Consider the following 19,637-nt stretch of genomic DNA (forward strand, 5'->3'; position numbering starts at 1 on the left):
GCCTGCAGAGGGCCAGGTAAGTGAGGGATGTCCAGTTCTAACTGTACCTACAAGTACCTCAGTGTGTGTCAGAGTAATGCTGTGCACCATAGGGTTTCAAGGGCATTTCTTCCAGGGTTCCTCTAGGTTGAACCTCCAACCTTTTGGCTAGCAACCTGGTTCATTACTGACTTGACACCACCCAGAGATTCCAGACACACAGTAGTTCTTCAACAAAAGCCATGCTGAGCAGGCTAGCAGTGGTAACCCATGATGCACTTGGCTTGTCCAGCCCAGCCATGGGCCAGTCCAGTACCCATGTAGACTCTCGGATTCTCGCACTTGAAGCTTTGATAATGTCCTTTAATCAAATAGCAGTGTTTGAGTGAACGTTCTGCTGGTCTCTTTTTCCTTACCCCGGAGATTGCTGATTAAAATAAAATCAGTAAGGATTGAGAAGCAGAAAGCAAAGGACTGAGTGCCATCTGGGAAGTGGTATTTGTTTATTGTTTCTCGCGTCCACAGGACTATCAAGGGCTGGGGGAGGCTCTTTTGAGGTGCCCAGTTATGCTTGAGGACTCAGTGGGTCGAGTTGGAGTGCTCAGGGGATGTGGACCATGTGCCCGTTGGGTATGGGGGCATGGGAACTGGGGCACCTGTGACCGCCCCAGGGGAGGTGTGAAGACAGATTGAGGAGATTCAGCCGGGGGTGTTTTCTCTCTGCTTTGGGGAGCTGGGCCAGTGTCAGGGTGGAGCTAAGTGAAGGGATGGGTTCAGTAGCATGTAGGGCCCCAGGGAGAGGTGAGGTGGACTCAATTCTGTTGACATCTTCAGGGCCTCACTTGGAGCCTTTGAGAGAGGGAGCTTGGTGGGTGGAGCCATTGCTCTGTACCGACCTCCCCCCTCCCCCGTGCACCCACTCCTGGGCTCAGGTACTCCAGGAGACCCCACTTTGATGATGTTCTTCATCAACAGGACCTTCCGAGCTAGCCCACATGTAACCCACTCCTCTACCTAGAAATTACAATGAGATGGGGAGGCGATTTTTCAACCCGATCCGCACACAGGAGGGTAGGGAGCGAGGTGTCCACCAGACCAGCGGCTGCGCTTCCTCTGTGGATTTTGCCCTCTCTGGAGAGCCACAGGCTGCTGGGAGGTGGGGAGTGTATGCCCAGGGTCGGTTCCAGGGAGGAAGCTCTGCCGGGAAGGCTCTGCCCTGTGACATTTACTCCAAAGCTGGCATTTGCTGAGCCACCTGCAAACACAGCGATGCGGAGAAGGGGCTGTGCCGGGGGCTTTGCACAGGCTGGAGGAGGCTTGGCTCAGGGAGGGCTCAGCGCTTCTGAGAAAGCATCTGTGTTGTTGGCTTGAGCTTCCCATCTATCCTTAGGGACTTCTCAGGAGCACCTTTGAAGTGGGAGGGGCCAGGGGACCCTTCTCCCATGGAACCAGCTGCACTTGTCCATTCCCACTCGTGGTGACCCTGTGAGTGTCAGAACTGAGCACGATGGGGTTTTCAGGAGGTAGATTGCCAGGCCTTTCTTCTGTGCTATCTATCTCTGGGTGGTCTTGAACCGTCAACCTTCCAGTTAGCAGTTGAGTTCTTTAACTGTTTGCCCCTTCCAGTGAGTCCCTCTCCCTGCACATTCTCCCTCCCTTTGCCAGCCTCCTTGGGCCCCTTGGCAGTTTGGGGTTGGAATGGTTTTAGACAGGTGTAGTTTAAGGACACTCAGGAATGGTTAAGTCTCAGGCAAACATGCATTTTGGGTTTCTAGGTGGGACATGAATCAAAACATGTCAGTTCCTCAATGAAAGGCATTAAAACATAACATATTCAATTAGCACCAAAGATCACCATCCCAGAAGGGGAGGAAACTCACAATTAGGTGTGGAAAGCAGGGATCATTTTTGTGACATTCATGGCAGGCCTTTCTGACTATTTCAGTGACTTTTGGTTTTGCGAAGACTTCAGAGGCTATTTTATTTTGGATGAGAGGTTTAGAGATGATCTCAAGCTCATAGTTGCAGGGGTTTATGCACCTTCCATGGCACCAGAAAGTCTGAGTGTGAGAATTTTCAATTCTGTGCTGTATTCCTTCCTTTTGGGTCAGAATTCTTCTATAGAATCTTGGATTCAGATAAGAAAAGTTCAGTTTTGTTGGCTCTGCCATGCCAGTCTCTTGAACTGGGTGTGGTGAGGTGAGACCCTGACCCATCAGGCAGTGAGACTGAGAAGACCCAGTCATCCAGTGGGAAGGGGTGTCTCTTTGTCCATTGGTCATCATGCAAAGGCCATTCCCTGGGGGCCGTGTTGAGCTGGATGGAAGAAATAGCACTTTTGCTCTCTGTGCTCTCCCGCCTACAACCTGTCTGAGGGGGCTGCGTGTGGCCCCCAGAGCCCCAGACCTCATGCTTTCTGAGTGTGAATCAAGCCCTAACTGTATTTCTAAGCTCATTTCTCCAAATAATGTCAGAACCTGGCATGACTTCAGTTATCGCGGGTTACATATGTTTCTTATTTATTCATTTACATGAAGTTACTGAAATGTGTTTTTTATGAGCAATCTGACTTCCAGAAAAAAATGAAAAAAAAAATTAAAAAAAAATTCCTCCCTGTCTTTAATGAGTTTGCTGATGAATTTTTCCCTGAAAAGAAATAAGGTGGCTTTGCATAGAAGTGGGTGTGGAAGGAGATACGTTAAGGTCCCAAAGGGCTGAAAGGGCCCCAGCCACTGTGAAAACTGTGTCTGCATTGCTGGGAGAACTGCTTTTCTTTGGGAGACTGGAGTTGAACCAGTTGTGAGTAGGTTTCAGAACTAGTTCCTTTCACCTCGAGGTGCAGTTTTGACCTTTTGAGTTTTGTCCTCTCTCCCAAAGGAGGCTGGTCTCCCATCCCTGGGTGGAACACATGGAAAGTTCTGGAACACAGTTACTGGCTTCTCAAATGAGGCCATCTCAAGCCTGCGGTTCCAGTTTGAAAGGGAGAGATGAGTTTGGGGTGAAGGTCTCCCATTGTGATGCCTGACCCCCCACCTGTGTGGCCCCTAGTAGTTTTTTGAGGTCAGATGAAGGTCACTGAACATCACTCTTTAGGAAGAAGTGAGGGAAGGGATGATGCAGAAGCTCCTCTGCTTGCCATGGACCAAGCCTGTGTTCCAGAGTCAGGAAGGTATAGCTGGAGGAGTTATGGGGAGCTGGTACTTCGTTGGGTCTCACAAAAACCTCCCCTTTGCTGGCCCAGGCTCCAGCCCAGTCTAGTATCCAGGAGACCTTTCCCAGCGTGCCTGCTCCAGGCCCTCTCTTGGCAGTGCCCCCAAGTCCAGTTTGCTCCAGCAAATGTGAATGCCACCTTTTCTTTGTGCCCAGGCTCCCGAGACTTCTTTGGAGCACTCAGGGGCCCAAAGCCAGACTCCATGTCCGGATTTTCAGTTCTGTGTGACGTCTTGGGGTCCACTGCATGGAGAAGTCGCCAGACATCGGCACCAGCCTTTTCAGGTCTTTTACCTTCATCTGTAGAGACTCATGGGACAGACAGGTGCTGGGGCATTGAGGCCAGCTCAAGGGAGGATGTGTGTGAGAGAGAAATTAATTAGGGAGAAAGGATGGTGGAGGATGTAGGCATGATTCTCCTAATTGCTCTCCAGTTTCTTTGGGCTTAAAAAAAATCCCAATGAAGAGTTCTTAACTCTCCTACCCCAAGAGTGGGGAGAAAGGAAGTCTGCCTCCCATCTCTTACTTAGCTTCTCTTTGCACACTGAATAGGGTCTTTGGCAGGGGCTTAAGGAGGAGACTCTTAGCCTGGGAGCTCCCAGGCCTGTTTGAGATGGAAACAAAGGCAGAGACAGAAAGGAATGTGGGGAGTCCCCCACAGAGCACAGCCACCTGGGGATAATTGGGGGAGCAGCAGACAGATGGGACCTCCCAGGTCCTGTGAACGTGCATTTTCAATGGAAGGCGGCTTTTCTTTGGATGAGAAGGAGGAGACCTCAACTACCTTCCCCTGAAATGGAGTGTGTGTGTGTTCCCTCGGGGGCCCATGTGGGGGGAGTGCCGGGGGCTCAGACATAATGACCTGCTTCTCCCGCTTGACCCCAAGGATGGCCACGCTCAGGGCTGGCTTTCTGCCGGGAGGAGACACTGGGCTGCTGGGACCGTCATAAACAAACCCCGATCAAGTCGGGATGATGCCCTGAGCAATAGCCGGACAGACAGACAAAACAGATTTCCAGACGGATAGTTAGAGCTGGAAAACAGTCAGGGTGGCCAGCAGTTGAGCGCACATCTGGGTTGCTCCCTGTGCCTTTCTAGCATCTTCTCTGGGTTGTCCTGTGAGTGGAGGTGCAGATATTTCCACCAGATTAAGGAAGTGGGTGAGGGTCAGAACTCCGAGGGCTGGGACTTGGCCTTGGTGAGGGGAGAGTTAGCAGTTGAGGACTGATGAGGGTGGGGTGGGGTGGTGGTGGGGAGCTGTAGCTGCCCTAGGGACCCCGCACACTCCAGAGTAGCCCGGGAGTAAGCCTGTGCTCTGGGGAAATGAAGCCCCAGGACCTAGTCTTGACCTGTGTCTTGGTTTGTTCTCTCTGGGTTCTGGACCTCAGTTTCCCCATGTGTAACGAGGCAGTAACATGTCAGCTCTAGCCACAAGCAGTAAGGGAAGCCAGGGCTGCAAAGACCAGACCCCTGAACCAGAGGAGGAGACAATGACCCCCAAGGGCCCTTGGGACTTGTTCTGGACTTCCGGGGGACCGGAGAGGGAGGGGGTTTTCAGTGGGTTCTCTTGACATAGCGTCAGGCAGCAGCTCTGGGTGGGCGTCTGCAGACTAGGCTCAGCCTCAAACATGAATGTGACCTGGACCCCTGTCTCCAACCCTCAGGGTCTCAGTTTCCCCATCTGTGAAATGGGCATTGTAGAACCAGAGGCATCTGGGGGACCCTTGCCAGTCTATGCTCTTGCCAGATGCCTTGTGGCCATCTGTGGCTGGTGTGTGGTTAGCTGGCTCTTCAGAACTGTGCTTCTCTTGATGTCTGGTACCCCATTTCAGAGATGAGGAAACCAGAGGCCAAAGAGGATCAGGATCTTGACTTGACCAAAGACACATGACAAGTTGGTGACAGGCTCTGGGCGTGAAGTTTATGGCCGGCTGGCACAGGCAGAGCATCCTGGCCATTTGCTGGGCCCTTATCTTTCACTTTTTGAGGACAGGAAGCCGAGTGTAGGTGGGTGCTGGAAGCCTGAAGCCCCCAGGGGCGGTCTAGGACTGTGGAGCAGGACTTGCATTGTGATGTATCCTTTTGACTAGGGCCAGATAATCCTAGCCGCTGTAGTGTGGGTCTAGTTCAGCACTTGTAGGTGTGGACAGAGTTCATGCTCCCATCATTCCTCTTATGTCCCAGGCCACCCTCTCCGGGCACCACGTTTGCTCAGCCACCAACTTTTTGAAAAAAAAACATCAAGGGACAACTTTTGGGAATACAAACAGTTCCCCGGTTGTCCAGTCCTGCAAACCTACCAGTCCCTGCCTGCTTCCTCGTGCATAACTCCCCTATCCCTCAGTGAGGCCCATCCCCATGGTGGGCTGGATCTTTTGTTTTGTGACCTTGGTTGCTACAGTACCTGTGAGCTGAAATGAGAAATCGAAAAATTGCCAGCTTCAATTAGACCAGCCGGCTGCCTTTCCCCGGGCTGCCTCAGCCACTCTACCCATTAACGGTAAACATACCAAATAGGTCCTAATTCCCTCTAATTGCCCACTCCTGAAGCAAAGAGGTGGAATTCCAGGAAGACGAATATGTAAACATCCCCCGTAACCCGCTCACTAAAATTAGAGGGCCGGTGGGGGCCAGTGAGGGAAGGGGGGATGGACTGATTTCAAAAGATGTCCCAATTACTTCTCCCATTTTCATAAATGGCCCCTAATGGCCAGGGCCCCGGCCTTCACAAAGGTACGGGAAATTAGCTCTGCAAAGAGCTTGCATTTGGAGGGGAAATCGTGGGAGGGTGGTCTTGGCTCAACAGGTAGGAAACATACGATCTTAGGTAAGGCTTATTACAGATAAGTATAAACTATAGGCTCTATTTCCAGAAATAGGACGTGGGCATAAAAGTCGTGTTTTGACCTCTTGCTCAGTTCTAAACATCCGTAAGTTATTTGTACTTAGGACATGCCTTCCGAGTAATGTCCTGCTGGATTTCAGAAAAGGTAACTTTTGCAGTTTTGAGGCGTGGGGCTTTGTGTGTTCTCATGCCAGGAAGCCAAACGGGGTGTCTTGGGTAGCGTCGCCCCATGTATCCTCTGTAGTCTGCGCTCTTGGACACGAGGGGAGGCACCTGGGGCTTGTCAGGAAGACTGTGTGTCTGTCTCCTTCAGCTCCACATGTTGTAGCGCGCTGGTTCTAGCCTCACCATCCCTGGTACCATTCCACCACATCTAGCAGATGGCATGTTAGCGAGCCTGTCGAGGGTCTTGGCATAGTGTGGGTTAAAGAAAGTCAAAGGCTCTGACGGCTCCTGAGATTTCTGCAGCAGAAACATGGAACAAACCCCGATTTCTCGGCATCTCTTACAAAGCAAGGGGGCACGGTGGCTCTGTAGGATAAACACTGTACTGCAAACCGTAAGGTTGGTGGTTCAAGCCCACCAGCTGTTACGAGGGAGAAAGATGAGGCTTTCTGCTCCCCCAGAGATTGACAGCCTTTGAAACCCTATCCAGGGTTGGCTATGAGTCAGAATTGACTCGACAGCACTTAACAATAAATGACATTATAAAGCAAAACTGAACAAAACCAACATCATCAAGTACTGCCGGCCCCTCTCCCTACCTCAGGCGGCCCTGGTACCCTTGTTCCTGCTGTGTGTCCAGTCTGCAGTCCTCTTAGCAACTTAGGCCCAGGGGGCAGGGGTGGTGGTGCAGATGAGGTTCCATCCCTGCCACTTGGAGAGAATGACCTTGTGGTAACCAGCACAGTTCAGGGTCTGCCCCTTAATTGACCACTTGGGGTTCGGGCTGTGTTCAGGGGAGTTTGGAGGCATTTGCTGTGAGCCCAGGAGGAGCAGCCTGGGAAAGCAGGGGCCAGGGTCGCAGGGATACCTGTTGGCTTGAGTTACGTCAGGTGTATGCTGGGGAGACCTCCCTTTCCTTGGGGTCCTGGCGGGACAGCAGCCTTTGGGAGGAACGTGTATTCAGTGCCCTTAGAAGACTCTGAAGCTGGTTGTGCCACCTGCCCCCATGGCACCCCTACAGTGCCCCCATCCCTCCCATCCCCACCTTCTCCTCTGGGTTGACCCCATTGGCCTCCCTGGCTCAGGCCCTCACCCACAATCCAGCCAGTCCTCAGTGGGGAGGCTTGAAAGCCCTCCCTTCCCCAAGCCTTGTCTCCCCCATCACTTGTCTGATGGTGCTTTTCACCCCTCAACTGCAAATCACCTTGGGAGCCATGTCCATGTACCTTCGTGAGAATCTACCTCAAAGATTTCACAGATCAACTCCCTTTTGAAAAAAATGGACAATTTAACTGGCATGCTTGCAATCAGAGGTTGGTGTGCCTGGCTGTGATTTCTAATGGTGCCCATTGAGGCTGCCCTGCATGTGATGATTTCAGGAGTAACATCTGCCCCTGCACCCCTGAAGACATAATGCATACCAACCTGGGTTGTCATGCTTCTAGAAAACTGCTCATTGAGGCCCTGAGACCCTTAGCTGGCCCACAGCCCTGGCCCTCCCGTCTGCCACCCACTTGTCTGGCTTTCCTGGTTCCCCACACTATGGTACCATGTTGGTTTAGCGGGCACCACGTTGGGCTAGCTAGCTAACTTGGGCTTGGCCGTGCCTTCACACCCTTTCACATGGGAGTCTAGTCAACGTTTTAGGGTCTTACTTGCTCCTTTCTGATACAGCTGTCTGTACCTTTGGGTCCACACACAGTACGGAGCATGGAACCCTGGGGCATCTGTATTTGGCTGTTCAGTGGATAGGGGGCTTGGTGGGTGGGTGAGAACACGAGCACACAGACTTGGAAAGAGAAGTGCTTGGGTCCACCAAAGCTGCATTTCCTGAGATAAGAAGAAGCCCTGTTTCAGGTCCCTCCTTTCCTGGATAACTGTCCCTGCTGTCCACTGTTATCCGCCCCTTGCTGACCTGGGTGAAGTTCTAGGTCAGTGACCCAAAGCTTTCTTGTTCCAGCTGAAGCCATCACCCTGGACTCCACCATGGGATCGGACCTCTGGACCGTCCACCCCAGCACCCTCCAGCTTGAAATCGTAAGTTGCCCAAGTGTGGGGGTGTCGTGTCTCTGTGGCCTTGCTCTCTGAGGGTGAGGGAATGCCCCCAGAACACACATTGAGGCACACTATCCTGGGACTAGTGAGCCCTGGCCGATGGTCTGCTCGTGGGGAGGCTGGGCCCACACAGCCAAGCCAAGTCCGGCCGCTGATGGGGTGGGGGTAGGCGGAGGTGGGGGGCCTCGCGTTCTTAGACATCTCTGTGGCAGAGAATTCTATAGGCCACTTCAAGTGCTGCCCCCAAAGTGCATTTCTTCTTTTTCACTCACTCTAAATGAATGGCTCTTTCATTACTGAGTCTCCCTTTGGCTCTTGTGCTACAGGCCAGGCTAGGATGGAGGTGCCCTTGTGAGCTGGGGGGCCTTCAAGGGCCAAGGAGAGAACGCGGGCCAAGGGACCAGCCTCTCACATGAGCGCCGAGCTCCAATGACCTCCGCTCACCCCCTTGAAATGTCTGGAAAACATAATGGGCAGATTTTTTGTCTTCAAAGTTTCCGGCTAAACCTCTTCAAGTTCTTTATTGTTTGGGACTGAGACACTCAGCAATGGTAATGGGTAACTCCTTTTGTATTTGCCTTGAAAGGCCAAAATATTTTTATATTGCTGCAGACAAAGCCATGTACTTAAACTGAGCTCTGTGTCCTTCAATTCCCACCGGGGCGACCGTGTACAATGTGTGTGTCTCTATGTATTCGAGGGTCTTGAAACAGGTTTCTCATGGGGATGGCTATTCATGGGGGAGCCCACGAGGGGTGGGGGTGGGGGACAGTGGGAAGTGCCTGCCTTGCCAAGAGGCCTGGGGAATCTGGGTCCCAGAATCAACTCGGCCCCTGGTTTGCCCAGAACGTGAGCCCCAGGATGGCATGGCTGATGTTGTGTTGAATTGCCTCTGCTCTGCATCAGGACTGTGGACTGCGCATTCCGTGGTGGCTAACTGACAAACTTAGCTCTTGTGAATGTTCTGTTTCTCTGTGTGGGTTTCACTGATGTCTATTACACTGCCAAAGTAAGTGAAAGGGTGAATGAATGAATGAAAGGAGGAAGGGATCAATACACAAACAGTCAAAAGTGAGCGAGTCAGACAGAGAGGTATTACAAACACACCATGATGAGACTGTAGAATGAACGAAAGACTCTGACTAATCTGAGTGGATCTAGCAGGAGGCCTTAAATAGATCCAACAAGCTCTCAAATCAACAAAAGATAGAAAATAAAAACCAGGTCATATGAACCTATAGCTGGCCGTTATGGGTGCAGGCATATGTATAATACTGAGGTTTGCCGGTAAAACTCCTGATAAATGAATGAGTGAGATGTGGACATTCAGAAACCAAGGGTGAGGAGGAGTTGATGAGGACCTTCAAAATTAAAAAAAAAACAACAACACAAGAAAGTGAGAACAAGTGATTGAAAACAAGGAAAAGGAAAAAGAAAACAAAGAAAGAAACAAATAAGGGATGAGTAGAGATATCAGGAAGGATCTCTGGTAGCGTAGTGGTTGGTTACAAGTCGGGTTGCTAATCTCACAGTCAACAGTTTGAAGCTACCAAGCAGTTTTGCAGGAGAAAGATGAGGCTTTCTGCTCCTGTAAAGATTTACAGCCTTGGAAACCCTATGCAGGATCACTATGAGTCGGAACCGACTCTATGACTCACCACCACCAGATGTGTGAGGGATGGCCATGTCCGATTGTTATACTCCAAGCAGTAAGATTCACCCAACTAGATGCTCCTGGAATAAGAAAAGCAATAGAATACTAGCTCAGGGAGTGAACAAGGGCCCAGTGGATCAAAGATGAGGGTGTGCTTTAACCAAAGTTTAGCTCTCAGCACATCAAGTCTCCACATAAATGAATGAATACCAAAATAAAAGAAAGATAGTCCTGAAGAAGGGAAGGCTGTGCAGGTGGATAGATGAATGAGAGGTGGGCTAGGGGAGACTGTGGCAGGGAGGGGTTCCTAGTTATCCAGCTCCAAGAGCTGAGGTCTCTTAGAAGAAAGGCTACAAAAGAGAAAGAAAGGAGAGAAAGTATGGAAATTCACATCAAAGAATATGGAAGAAAAATGAACAAGTACAGAGATAAATTCATGAGTGAATAAGTCAATACAGTGACTGAAAGGTCATGTTGGGGGGTAGTGGTAAAGGCCATCATGAACCAAGGGTGTGGCCCACCCAACTACAACTATCACATTGCGCTCATTAAAATAATAAATATGTAAAGCAGGCAAAGAAATGAGGAAGGGATGTCCACTAGAGGGGCTGGATCGAGGAGCTGAGGCCCCACAGACCCTGCAGATGATGAGTCTCTTGGAAGGTTGGGATTAATACTGGCTGGACACTTGAGCTTCATGGGGAAGTGAGAAGAGAGTGAAAATGTCTCAAAGGTACAAAAAGTGAAAATGAGGGAGAATGTGCAAGATGAAGCCTGAAGGATGTAAGAAGAGAGCTGTGAGCTTTGAAAAGGTCCCCCCACTAAGCATATGGGGATGTGGATCGGCACACCAGAGACAGTGGGGCTAGGAATGAGACTGAGGGGACCATCACAAAGCACAGGTCCTAATTGGTCAAATTCTGAGCACCGAGTTCCAGGAAAAGAGAAATAAGTACCAGATAAAGAAAAAGGGCAGGCAGGAATGAATGAGGGGAAGGAGGGAGGAATTAATGAGTGAATGAGACATGAACTGAGGGTGGATGTTTACCAATGGCGGTAGATTCATCTAGAGTGAAAAGAATGCCAAAGAAAGAGAGAATGTGAAAAATGGAAAGAAATCAGCAGTTAAAAGAGAGGAAATATAGTGTATGAACAAACAGATAAATAAGTACCTATGTAAAATAGAACCAGACGAGGAATCAGGGGGAGGGTGCCATGAACCACTCACAAGGATTGATTGATCTGTTTGTGCTCTTGAAGATGCACAAACCACCATCTAGTCAAAAAACCTGGTGTGGTGCTGTAGGATAGGCACTGGACCATAAAGTTAGTTTGAACCTTAAGATCAGCAGTTCAAACTCATCAGTGGCTCCTTGGAAACCCTATTCAGAGTTGCTATGAGTGGGAACTGACTAGGTGGTACTTAACAACAACAAATATCAAGAAGCAGTTCATTCATACATAGCACACATGTGTGAGGGAGATCAAGGCGAATACGCATTAGCTACCAGTTAGGATCTGTCCATTGAGGGCCATATGCAGTAGATAGCAGAAAGACGGAGCATGATGGCTCCATACGATAAGCATACTACAAGGTCTGAGGTTTGAGCCCACCATTCGCTCCACAGGAGAAAGATGAGGTTATCGGCTCCTGCACAAAGATTGAAACGTCTCAGAAATCCTGTGCAGGGTTGCTGTGAGTTGGAACTGACTCCACAGCACTTAATGATAACAATATAGAGAGAAAGACTGATAGATGTGTGAATGAATGAATGAATGAATGAATGAGGAAAAACATTGGCCCCTGAGAAGAGCTTTGCTGAGCAAGTTTGGGCCTTAGATCTTGAAAAGGATGAAAGACTAAAAGAAAGAGTATGAAAGAAAGAGTGATGGAAAGAAATAATGAAGATTGGGGGCAACAAAGAAAGAGGAAAATAGAAAAATAAAATGGGTAGTAAATAAGTATGTTGTAAGCTAGGACTGAGTCCCAGTGTGACTCTGGAAGATAAGCACTGAACCACGACGTTGGTGGTTCAAACTCACCAGCTGCTCCTTGGAACCGCCCACACAAGATCACTTGTGAGTCAGTGCTGACTCCACAGCACCTAACAACAGCAAAAAAGATAGGACTGTGTTGCTATAGGCCACCCCGATTTCATTCAAAGCTGTGATTCTGACATTTACAAACAATTGTAATAATAACACTAAAAAGACTGAACGAAAGACCAAATTGCCCAATTTCATAAAAATGCAGGACAAGGAAACAAAGCATCAGAGAAGGAAAGATGTAGGCCAGGACATGAAAATCGTCCCTATGAGGAAGCGTGTTCATTGGTTAAATCCTTAAATATAATCTGTACACTTTATTTATGAGGTGTAATAAACAAAGTCTTGGTGTGGTCCCATGGGATCAGCACTGGACCTCAAGGTCAGTGGTTCAAAGTCACCAGTTGCTCCTCAGAAACCCTCCACAGTGTTGCTAAGAGTCGGAACCGACTCGATAGCACTTAACAAGGCGTAATAAATACCAAAAGTTGAGGTTCACCAATAAAAGAACAAATGCTTAAAAAGAAAGAGAGTAAGAAAGGACAAATGAGTGGTGAAGTATGAATGAGAAATGAGGATTTTAATTAGTTCTACACTAGAGGCTTATAAGCAGAAAAGGATTCAAAACAGAGAGAAAAGAGAAGATTATGACAACATGTATCCAGGCAATAAAAATATGCTTAATGAATAAATAAATAAATGCATACATAAAGGTATGAGAGAGGGAAACCTCTGCCTGAACAACAACAAAAAAAAGAGAGAAGGCATCATGAATTAAGAATTTTGACTACAACTGAGCTCCTGAGATGATTAAACAAATAGCCAGAACCCGGAATTAAGGAACCAAAAAGGGGTCCCATATGGACCAGGCTTGAGAAGGCTCCGTGAGCTGGATTGCAGTCAGTCCAATTCAGTGCACCTGAGGCCCGTAAAGGATAGACTCCATAGTGCAAGAAAAGGATGGCAGAGAGCCTGAATGGATGCACGCATGGCTGAATTTGAAATGGAAATGCATGGAACAGCTAAGAGAGCTTTGCCCCTGGATTCTCATGTTTCCCATTCTGGGAAGCCAGGGTCTGTTAGAGGGCAGAAATCCAGGAAAGGGTCCAAAAGGGGAAAGAAAGGGTTAAGGAAAGACAAAACTAATGAAAGAGCAAAGAAAAGCAAAGCACCGGAAAAGGTAACCCAGTTCGCAGGTGTACCGTAAGTACTGTAAGAGAGAAGGTTGGTTCTTTTAGGATCCCCAGTGAGGTCTGCCATGAATCCTTAAGATTGATGAGATCATCCATCCAGGGGGAGGGAAAATGGAGAGAATTGTGCACAGTTAGCTAAAATGAAAAAGAAAGAAAAGGTAACAACCACCATCAAAATGATAAATGAGTATTTAAGAGAGGTTGTCTAAACAGGGATTAGCATTAGTTTGCCTACATACTCTTTAGATAGGTAAATACATTATACCTGTCAGAGAGTAAATGAAAAAGAGCGAAACTCACCTGGCTCAAAGACCAGGCTGCCTCTAGCACCATTGCCATAAAAAATAGGTGCACGAAGGCCCATAAATCAGAAATACCTACCTAAATGCAAGTGACTTAAGTCAGGGAAAGATCTAATGGCAATGTAAACACATGGACCACTGACACTTGTTTTGCATATTGGGTTTAGACTAATACAGTTACATGCACACAAGATGGATGAGTAAAAGAATACCCCAGAAGAGAGAGACCGGTTGAGTGAGTGAGTGAGTGAGTGAGTGAGAGAGTAAATGAATAGATGAATGAGAAGTCGAGTCCCATGGACTAAGGATGAGGTGTTCCCATGTGGGACTCTGGTACATCATTCTGTGTCTCTGAGCTTGTAAGAATGAGACAAAATGTGAGAAAGAATGACAGGAAGGCAGAAAGACTGAATTTGGAATGAAAGGAATGAGGAATAAAAATAATGTATGAATAAATAAATAGGACTCAAGGGTTGTGACTCATTTCAAGCGATGCTACAGATGTTCCTAAAAGACATCAAATCCAAACGAATGAATGAAAAGGGTGAAAGGAAGAAAGGAAAAGAGGGAGGCAAAACATCCCACGTTCCAGGCAGCGAATGAAGCGATTCCCAAGGAGGGAGGCAGTTGGCATGTGGCGTGGCTTGTTAGTTGCAGTATTCCTGGCAGGGAAGAGCTGGCTGACAAGGACTTGATCTGGTGTGCCATTGCAGTTCCTGGCTGTGTGGGCCATTTCACGTCATCTCTCACCCTCAGTTTCCCCATCTGCAAACCCAGAATGGCATCTGCTCCCTGCTTGGATTGGTTATGGGGGTAAATGTTCTCATCCCCGTTGGCCATGTCCTACCTGTAGCCCTAGACAGGAGGGACGGGCTCAGGCCGGGTCCTGCAGAAGGTCGCATGAACATGGAGTGTTAAGCCCTTTGGGCATCATGGCCCCTCCCTGGCCCAGGGTCACCTGTGAACTCCCTATGAGGGAGCTTTGCCCACCAGGGGGCAGCAGAGGGCAAGGGAGCAGGGGCACTGGCGGAGCGGGTGATGATGCCCTTTCATGGGAAAGACAGTGGCCAGGAGTGTTGGCACAGGGCGACCCAATACAGGAACCCAGTGGAGGCTCTGGGTGCCCAGAGGCTGACCACCAGAAACCTTGTTCTTGCAACTTTCTGACATGAGTCCCTGGCCATCTTGCAGCCTGGCCCCCCATCTCAGCCCACCCTGCTTTGCAGAAATGGTCCTGGGGCCTGGCCCCTGAACATGCCTTCCCCAGAGCCAGTTTCAAGGCCTCTCACGTCTCCCGGACTGTTTGACAATGTTTTCTGTACTTTGGCGGAAATCTGCTTTTGTATTGTGTGTTGGAGTTCAGTTCAAGTCTTGTCTGACTTGTCCTCTCAGGGGGCTCAGCGGTCTGTCTGAGTCTCCTTTCTCTGTGATTGGGATAGGATTTGTGCAGTTGTGTGTTGTGTACCTGTGTTTGTCAGTAAAAACCCAGAACTAAATTCCCTTCCCATGTCTCTATTCCTATTTGGAGACATAAAAACAACAACAAATTGGATTGTTACTTAAATGCCCTGAACATGGAAGAGCACGACTTAGCTGGAAGCCAGGAGATAATGGCAGTGAGCACATGGAGACCAGGGGAGTCGGGAAAAGGATTGTGGGCATGGGACTGATTGGGGGGGGGCAGAGTAGCGGGGTTTAGGTGCAGGGTGGGGGCTCTCTGCCAGGCAGGTAACCCCTAAGGTGGAGGAGGATGTGGGGGTGGGGCACGGGAGTCAGAGTGGTGGGCAGTCAGAGGTCTGGGAACGGTTCCCATACTTCTTGCACGGGCATTGGAGGGACGGCGGCAGCAGCATTTCCGAAGATGGAGAACACGGAAGCCAAACCACCCCTGCGCCTCCAGCACCAAGTGTCCGGGCCCCCGTGAGCAGGGCCACATGGGCCCGAATTCGGTGCTGGGGCCCCAGGGCTCCGCTCTCCTCCTGTTTGGGAACCCAGAGGCCTTGGGCTCTGCCTGGCCAGCCTGAGGCCTGGGGGTACTAACACAAGGTCCCTGAAGACTCTCACTAACAAGTCCAGTGTCATATGGGGATGAAGGAGGGGGGCGGAAGGGGCTCAGGCCAGGAGGAGACTGGGAGGGTCTTTTCTAGGACAGAAGGTGGAGATTTAGATTGATGGACAGAAGGTGATCACTGGGAGAATCTTCGGACAACAGCCGTGGGTCCTGAAAGAGTAGAAGTGGAAGGCCAATGGGAGAAACCCAGCAGCTCTGGAAGATAGGGTGTTTTTCTAAGGGTCTTCAGTTCTGGGGTTTTGATGGTAGTGAAGCTAGCTGGTGGGTGGGGACCATTCCTGCCGGCACTCCTCACCTGGTCTGTCTGTGCCCACCTCCACAAGATCCATGGTGGCTCTCGTGCTTTCCCTGATCATGGTCTCTCGGGAGTGTTCCCTGCTCCCTGTCTTCTCTTGAATTTTGAAAAAGTAAGAACACATGTTGTGTCTTGACTTTTGACATTTACAGGAGCACCTCACACAACACATCCTTAATTCTTGTCCTGGTGACTTTGGGGTCCACAGCTCTCCTCACTTCTCTGTGTCTCCCAGCTCCCTCCTAGGGAAGCTTGGCTTCAGGGCCACCCTTCCAGAGGATGGGCCTTGGGACAAATGGGCCAAGGGTCCCTGGGTTGCTAACATGTCAATGATGTGATGACATATCACCTGGAGAAGGAGGGATGCAACCACAGTTCTCTGTCTCCCAGTATGCCTCTCATCTTGTCTTTTCTCCCTCAAATTCATGTCTATGGGTGTACTTTTTTCTTTTAACGAGCATTCCTTTCTTTGTAACCCAACTGCCATTATCCACCCCATCCATTTTGTGCATTCTATCTTTTCCATCTCACCTTGGCATTTTTCTCTGTTCTGTGGTCTTCCTCATCTCCCTGTGCCTTGGTTTTCATTGAATGGCTTGCAAAACTATTCTGTTGTTGTTTTGCATAAATCATCTTCCTTTTTTATTTTTGACATTATAATTGATGCTAAAACTAATGGCTTAGCACACCCACTTTTTTTTTTTTTTCATGCTTACAGTGATTTCCTGACATTAAGAACCTATAATTGCTTCATGACATGTCAGTTTCTCCTGCTAGACTGTGAGCCCCTTAAGGGCAAGGAGCTTGTTGAGTTGAACCTTGTATTTTCAATGTCTGACAGGTTCTAGGCTGTAAATGAATGTTCCTTGGGTGAGTGGATGGAGGGAGAGATGAAAGCATGAGTGAGTGGGTAAGGTGTTGGCTGCTGAGTGAAAGGCTGGAAGGATGGGATGAAAGAAAGGTGGATGAAGGAGTGAATGGGATAGTGAACAAGCAAATGGAATTCTTAGGGGTGAACTTCTTGTTTGAAAGCCCAGTGTATTTTGTTTGAATATTGACTAATTTCAGGTGTATTAAGATCCATTAGTGTATCTCTGTTAAAAAATGCATTTCAGCTGTTAACTTGCATTGATTACTAACAGAGTTGACCATTTTCACACATGTTTGTTAATGGATTGTATTTTATTTTCTGTGAACTCTTTGTCCTAGTCCATGGGGTCATGGTTTTGCTCAAGGATAGAATTTAGTACCAACCTTGGGATGTAGTAAACCCTTAATCTTTGGAGGCATTCAAAGAGTGGGTGAGGCAGTAACTCCTTGAGAGTATTTTAAAGGGGATTTAGGAAGTGGGTATGTATGGCTGGCTGAGATAGCCTTTCACATCTGTTTGACTTAACCATTTTGCTTCTTCCTAGGAAGTGGGTCTTGAGGATCAGGACACCTTCTGTTTTGTCCATTATTTATAAACCCTTTGTGAATTTTGTGTGGGACAGGAATATCTCTTGGCAGACTTCCTACCAGCCCATCTCTGACCCCCATTGTATCTTGAGGAAACTAGTCCCCTTAGACCACCATTTTCCCACCTCTAAAGATTTACAGCCTCGGAAACCCTGTACAGGGTCGCTATGAGTCGGAACCGACTCCACAGCACATTACAACAACAACAACGAAGGCATATGATAGCCATCACCACTACCACCCTGGGAGTTGGGGAGGTGTCCTCCTGGCTGGCCCTTTGCCCTTGCAGTGTTGTGTGATCTGTGAACCAATGTCCCCAAGCCCCAGTTCTGATGGATCACCTTACTGCTGACCATTTGGGTCTAATTAATGAATGGAATCTTTTGGATTAGGACTGATGGAGAAACCTTTAGTTTTTCTTCGATTGGACTAATTAAAGAATTCAGTGATCCCAGGAGCCAAGCCGACTCCACGCCCCACCCTAAAATTTACCAGAGCTCAAACACAGGTGTCAGCCACAGCTATTGGGAAGGGGACATTACCTGGGGCCAGTCCCAGAGTGGGCTAGCCCCTGCTTTCCAGAACACTATCCTGTCTGGGCAGAGAGCACCTTCCTCCCCCTGACCCCTCTACTATAGCACTGAATCCTGGTTGCTTGAATCACATGTTCATCTGCAACATTGACGCTTGGGAAGCCAATGATTATTTTGACATAAATTTAATCCATCCATCCATTTGTGCACTTGGCAAACATTTCTTGACCTGGTGTTTCTCGCTTCTCCCTTTTGGTGAAAGCAAATCTTTTTGTTCTGGGTGGGCTGTTCAGCGCCATGGGCTGTGGTCACCAAGTGAACGTCCTCATTTCCAGCTTCGTCCTCTGGAGTCACTGCTCTGAGCATTTCCCAGCTGGAACTCACCTGCCTCCCTTCCTCAAAGCTTTCTCCTCTCCTACAGCGTTTTCCTGCATCCCACACTGCAGCCGTGCTCCAGGGTGAGGGTCTGAAGGTGGCCGGTCAGGACTGGACCCTCTCATCTTCCCCAGGCCTCACCCTGCCTGGCGCATGGTCCCTGCCATGAGCTCCGCTTTCTGCTTTTCAGCTGCTTCCACCAGATAGCACTGGTTGCGTGCAACTCATTCATTCTTTCCTTCCTTCCTTCACTCATGATCAACAGACATTGTTAGAAAATTAGCTAGTGCTATAGTAGAGCCGGAGCCCAGAACTTACTTATCCCTCCTTTGTTTTGTGTGTCAGGAACACAGCAAATACTATCTTGTTGAGTTCAGTTCTGTTGAAAGTATGATTGCCCTCTCCAGTTTGCTTCTTTCCCAAACTTGGTTGATTAGTAATCAGCAAACTGTTCCCTGGGTGCTCAGAAATCAGAGCCCAGATCCTCAAGAGGCCCCAAGGAGAGCAGGGCGAGTGGGGGGGAGTCAGAGATGAACGGCTGATTCTGGAAGGAGCACAGACCTTCGAGTCATTAGAACTCCCTTATTGTTCACTGAGGTCATTTTAGGGCTATTCCTGTCCCCTCTGAGCATATTTCGTGCTCTGCTCAGTTGATGAGGAAATGGGGGGGTTGGTGAGGGAAATGATTGCTCGTGTGGGTGACAGGGCACTTGTCCTGTGCCAAACTCTTCAGGGAGCCATCTGTTACTAGACCCAACAACCCAGGCCCATGGGAGCTTTGCAAACCCCGGATGTAGCCTGAGCATCCCAGGTTAGTGTCCTGGGCGGAGCTGTCATTCTTAAGTGGGAATTAGAATTCCCAGGTGGGAGAGGCAGTGTAGCAGCAAAGCCAGGCCCCTTGAACTGGACAAACGTGAGAGCCTTGTACTTACTGTGAGAGCTTTCGTCTGTTTTTTTTTTCTTTTAGGCAGGGTTATGTGGAAGGGGGAGACCGTGCACCCGCACGGCTGTTTTAAGGACACATGATGTATCCATGATTTTGAACTGTGCTTCCTAAAGGGTGGTGTGCGTGCCCCAGGGGGTGTGACAGGGCTCTGGGTGCCCAGGCCAGTTTAGTGGGAAGCGATCTTTCTCAACAAGTAGGAGTATATTGTGGAATGCTCAATTTGTAGGGCATTTTTTTTTAAAGGACATGAGTTATTTTGGAAGGGACAGTCATGCTGGGGGCAGGAGATTCTCTGGGGAATGCCCTTGGACCCCCCTGGGGTACGTACTCTGTAACCGTTGTAAATGTTTGGCAGCGCCTCCTGAGGGTGGGGTTGCACCTAGCACTGTCTGGCCTGTGGGCAGCACTTTTGCACGGCCTTGATCACCCCCTCCCTAGAACATTTGGCTTCAGCATCAGAGGTGCTCCATGCCCCCTCCCCAACACTCTCCCATAACAATATGTGGGTAT

This window comes from Chrysochloris asiatica, unplaced genomic scaffold (genome assembly GCF_000296735.1).
Source record: "Chrysochloris asiatica unplaced genomic scaffold, ChrAsi1.0 scaffold00025, whole genome shotgun sequence".
Classification (NCBI taxonomy): Eukaryota; Metazoa; Chordata; class Mammalia; order Afrosoricida; family Chrysochloridae; genus Chrysochloris; species Chrysochloris asiatica.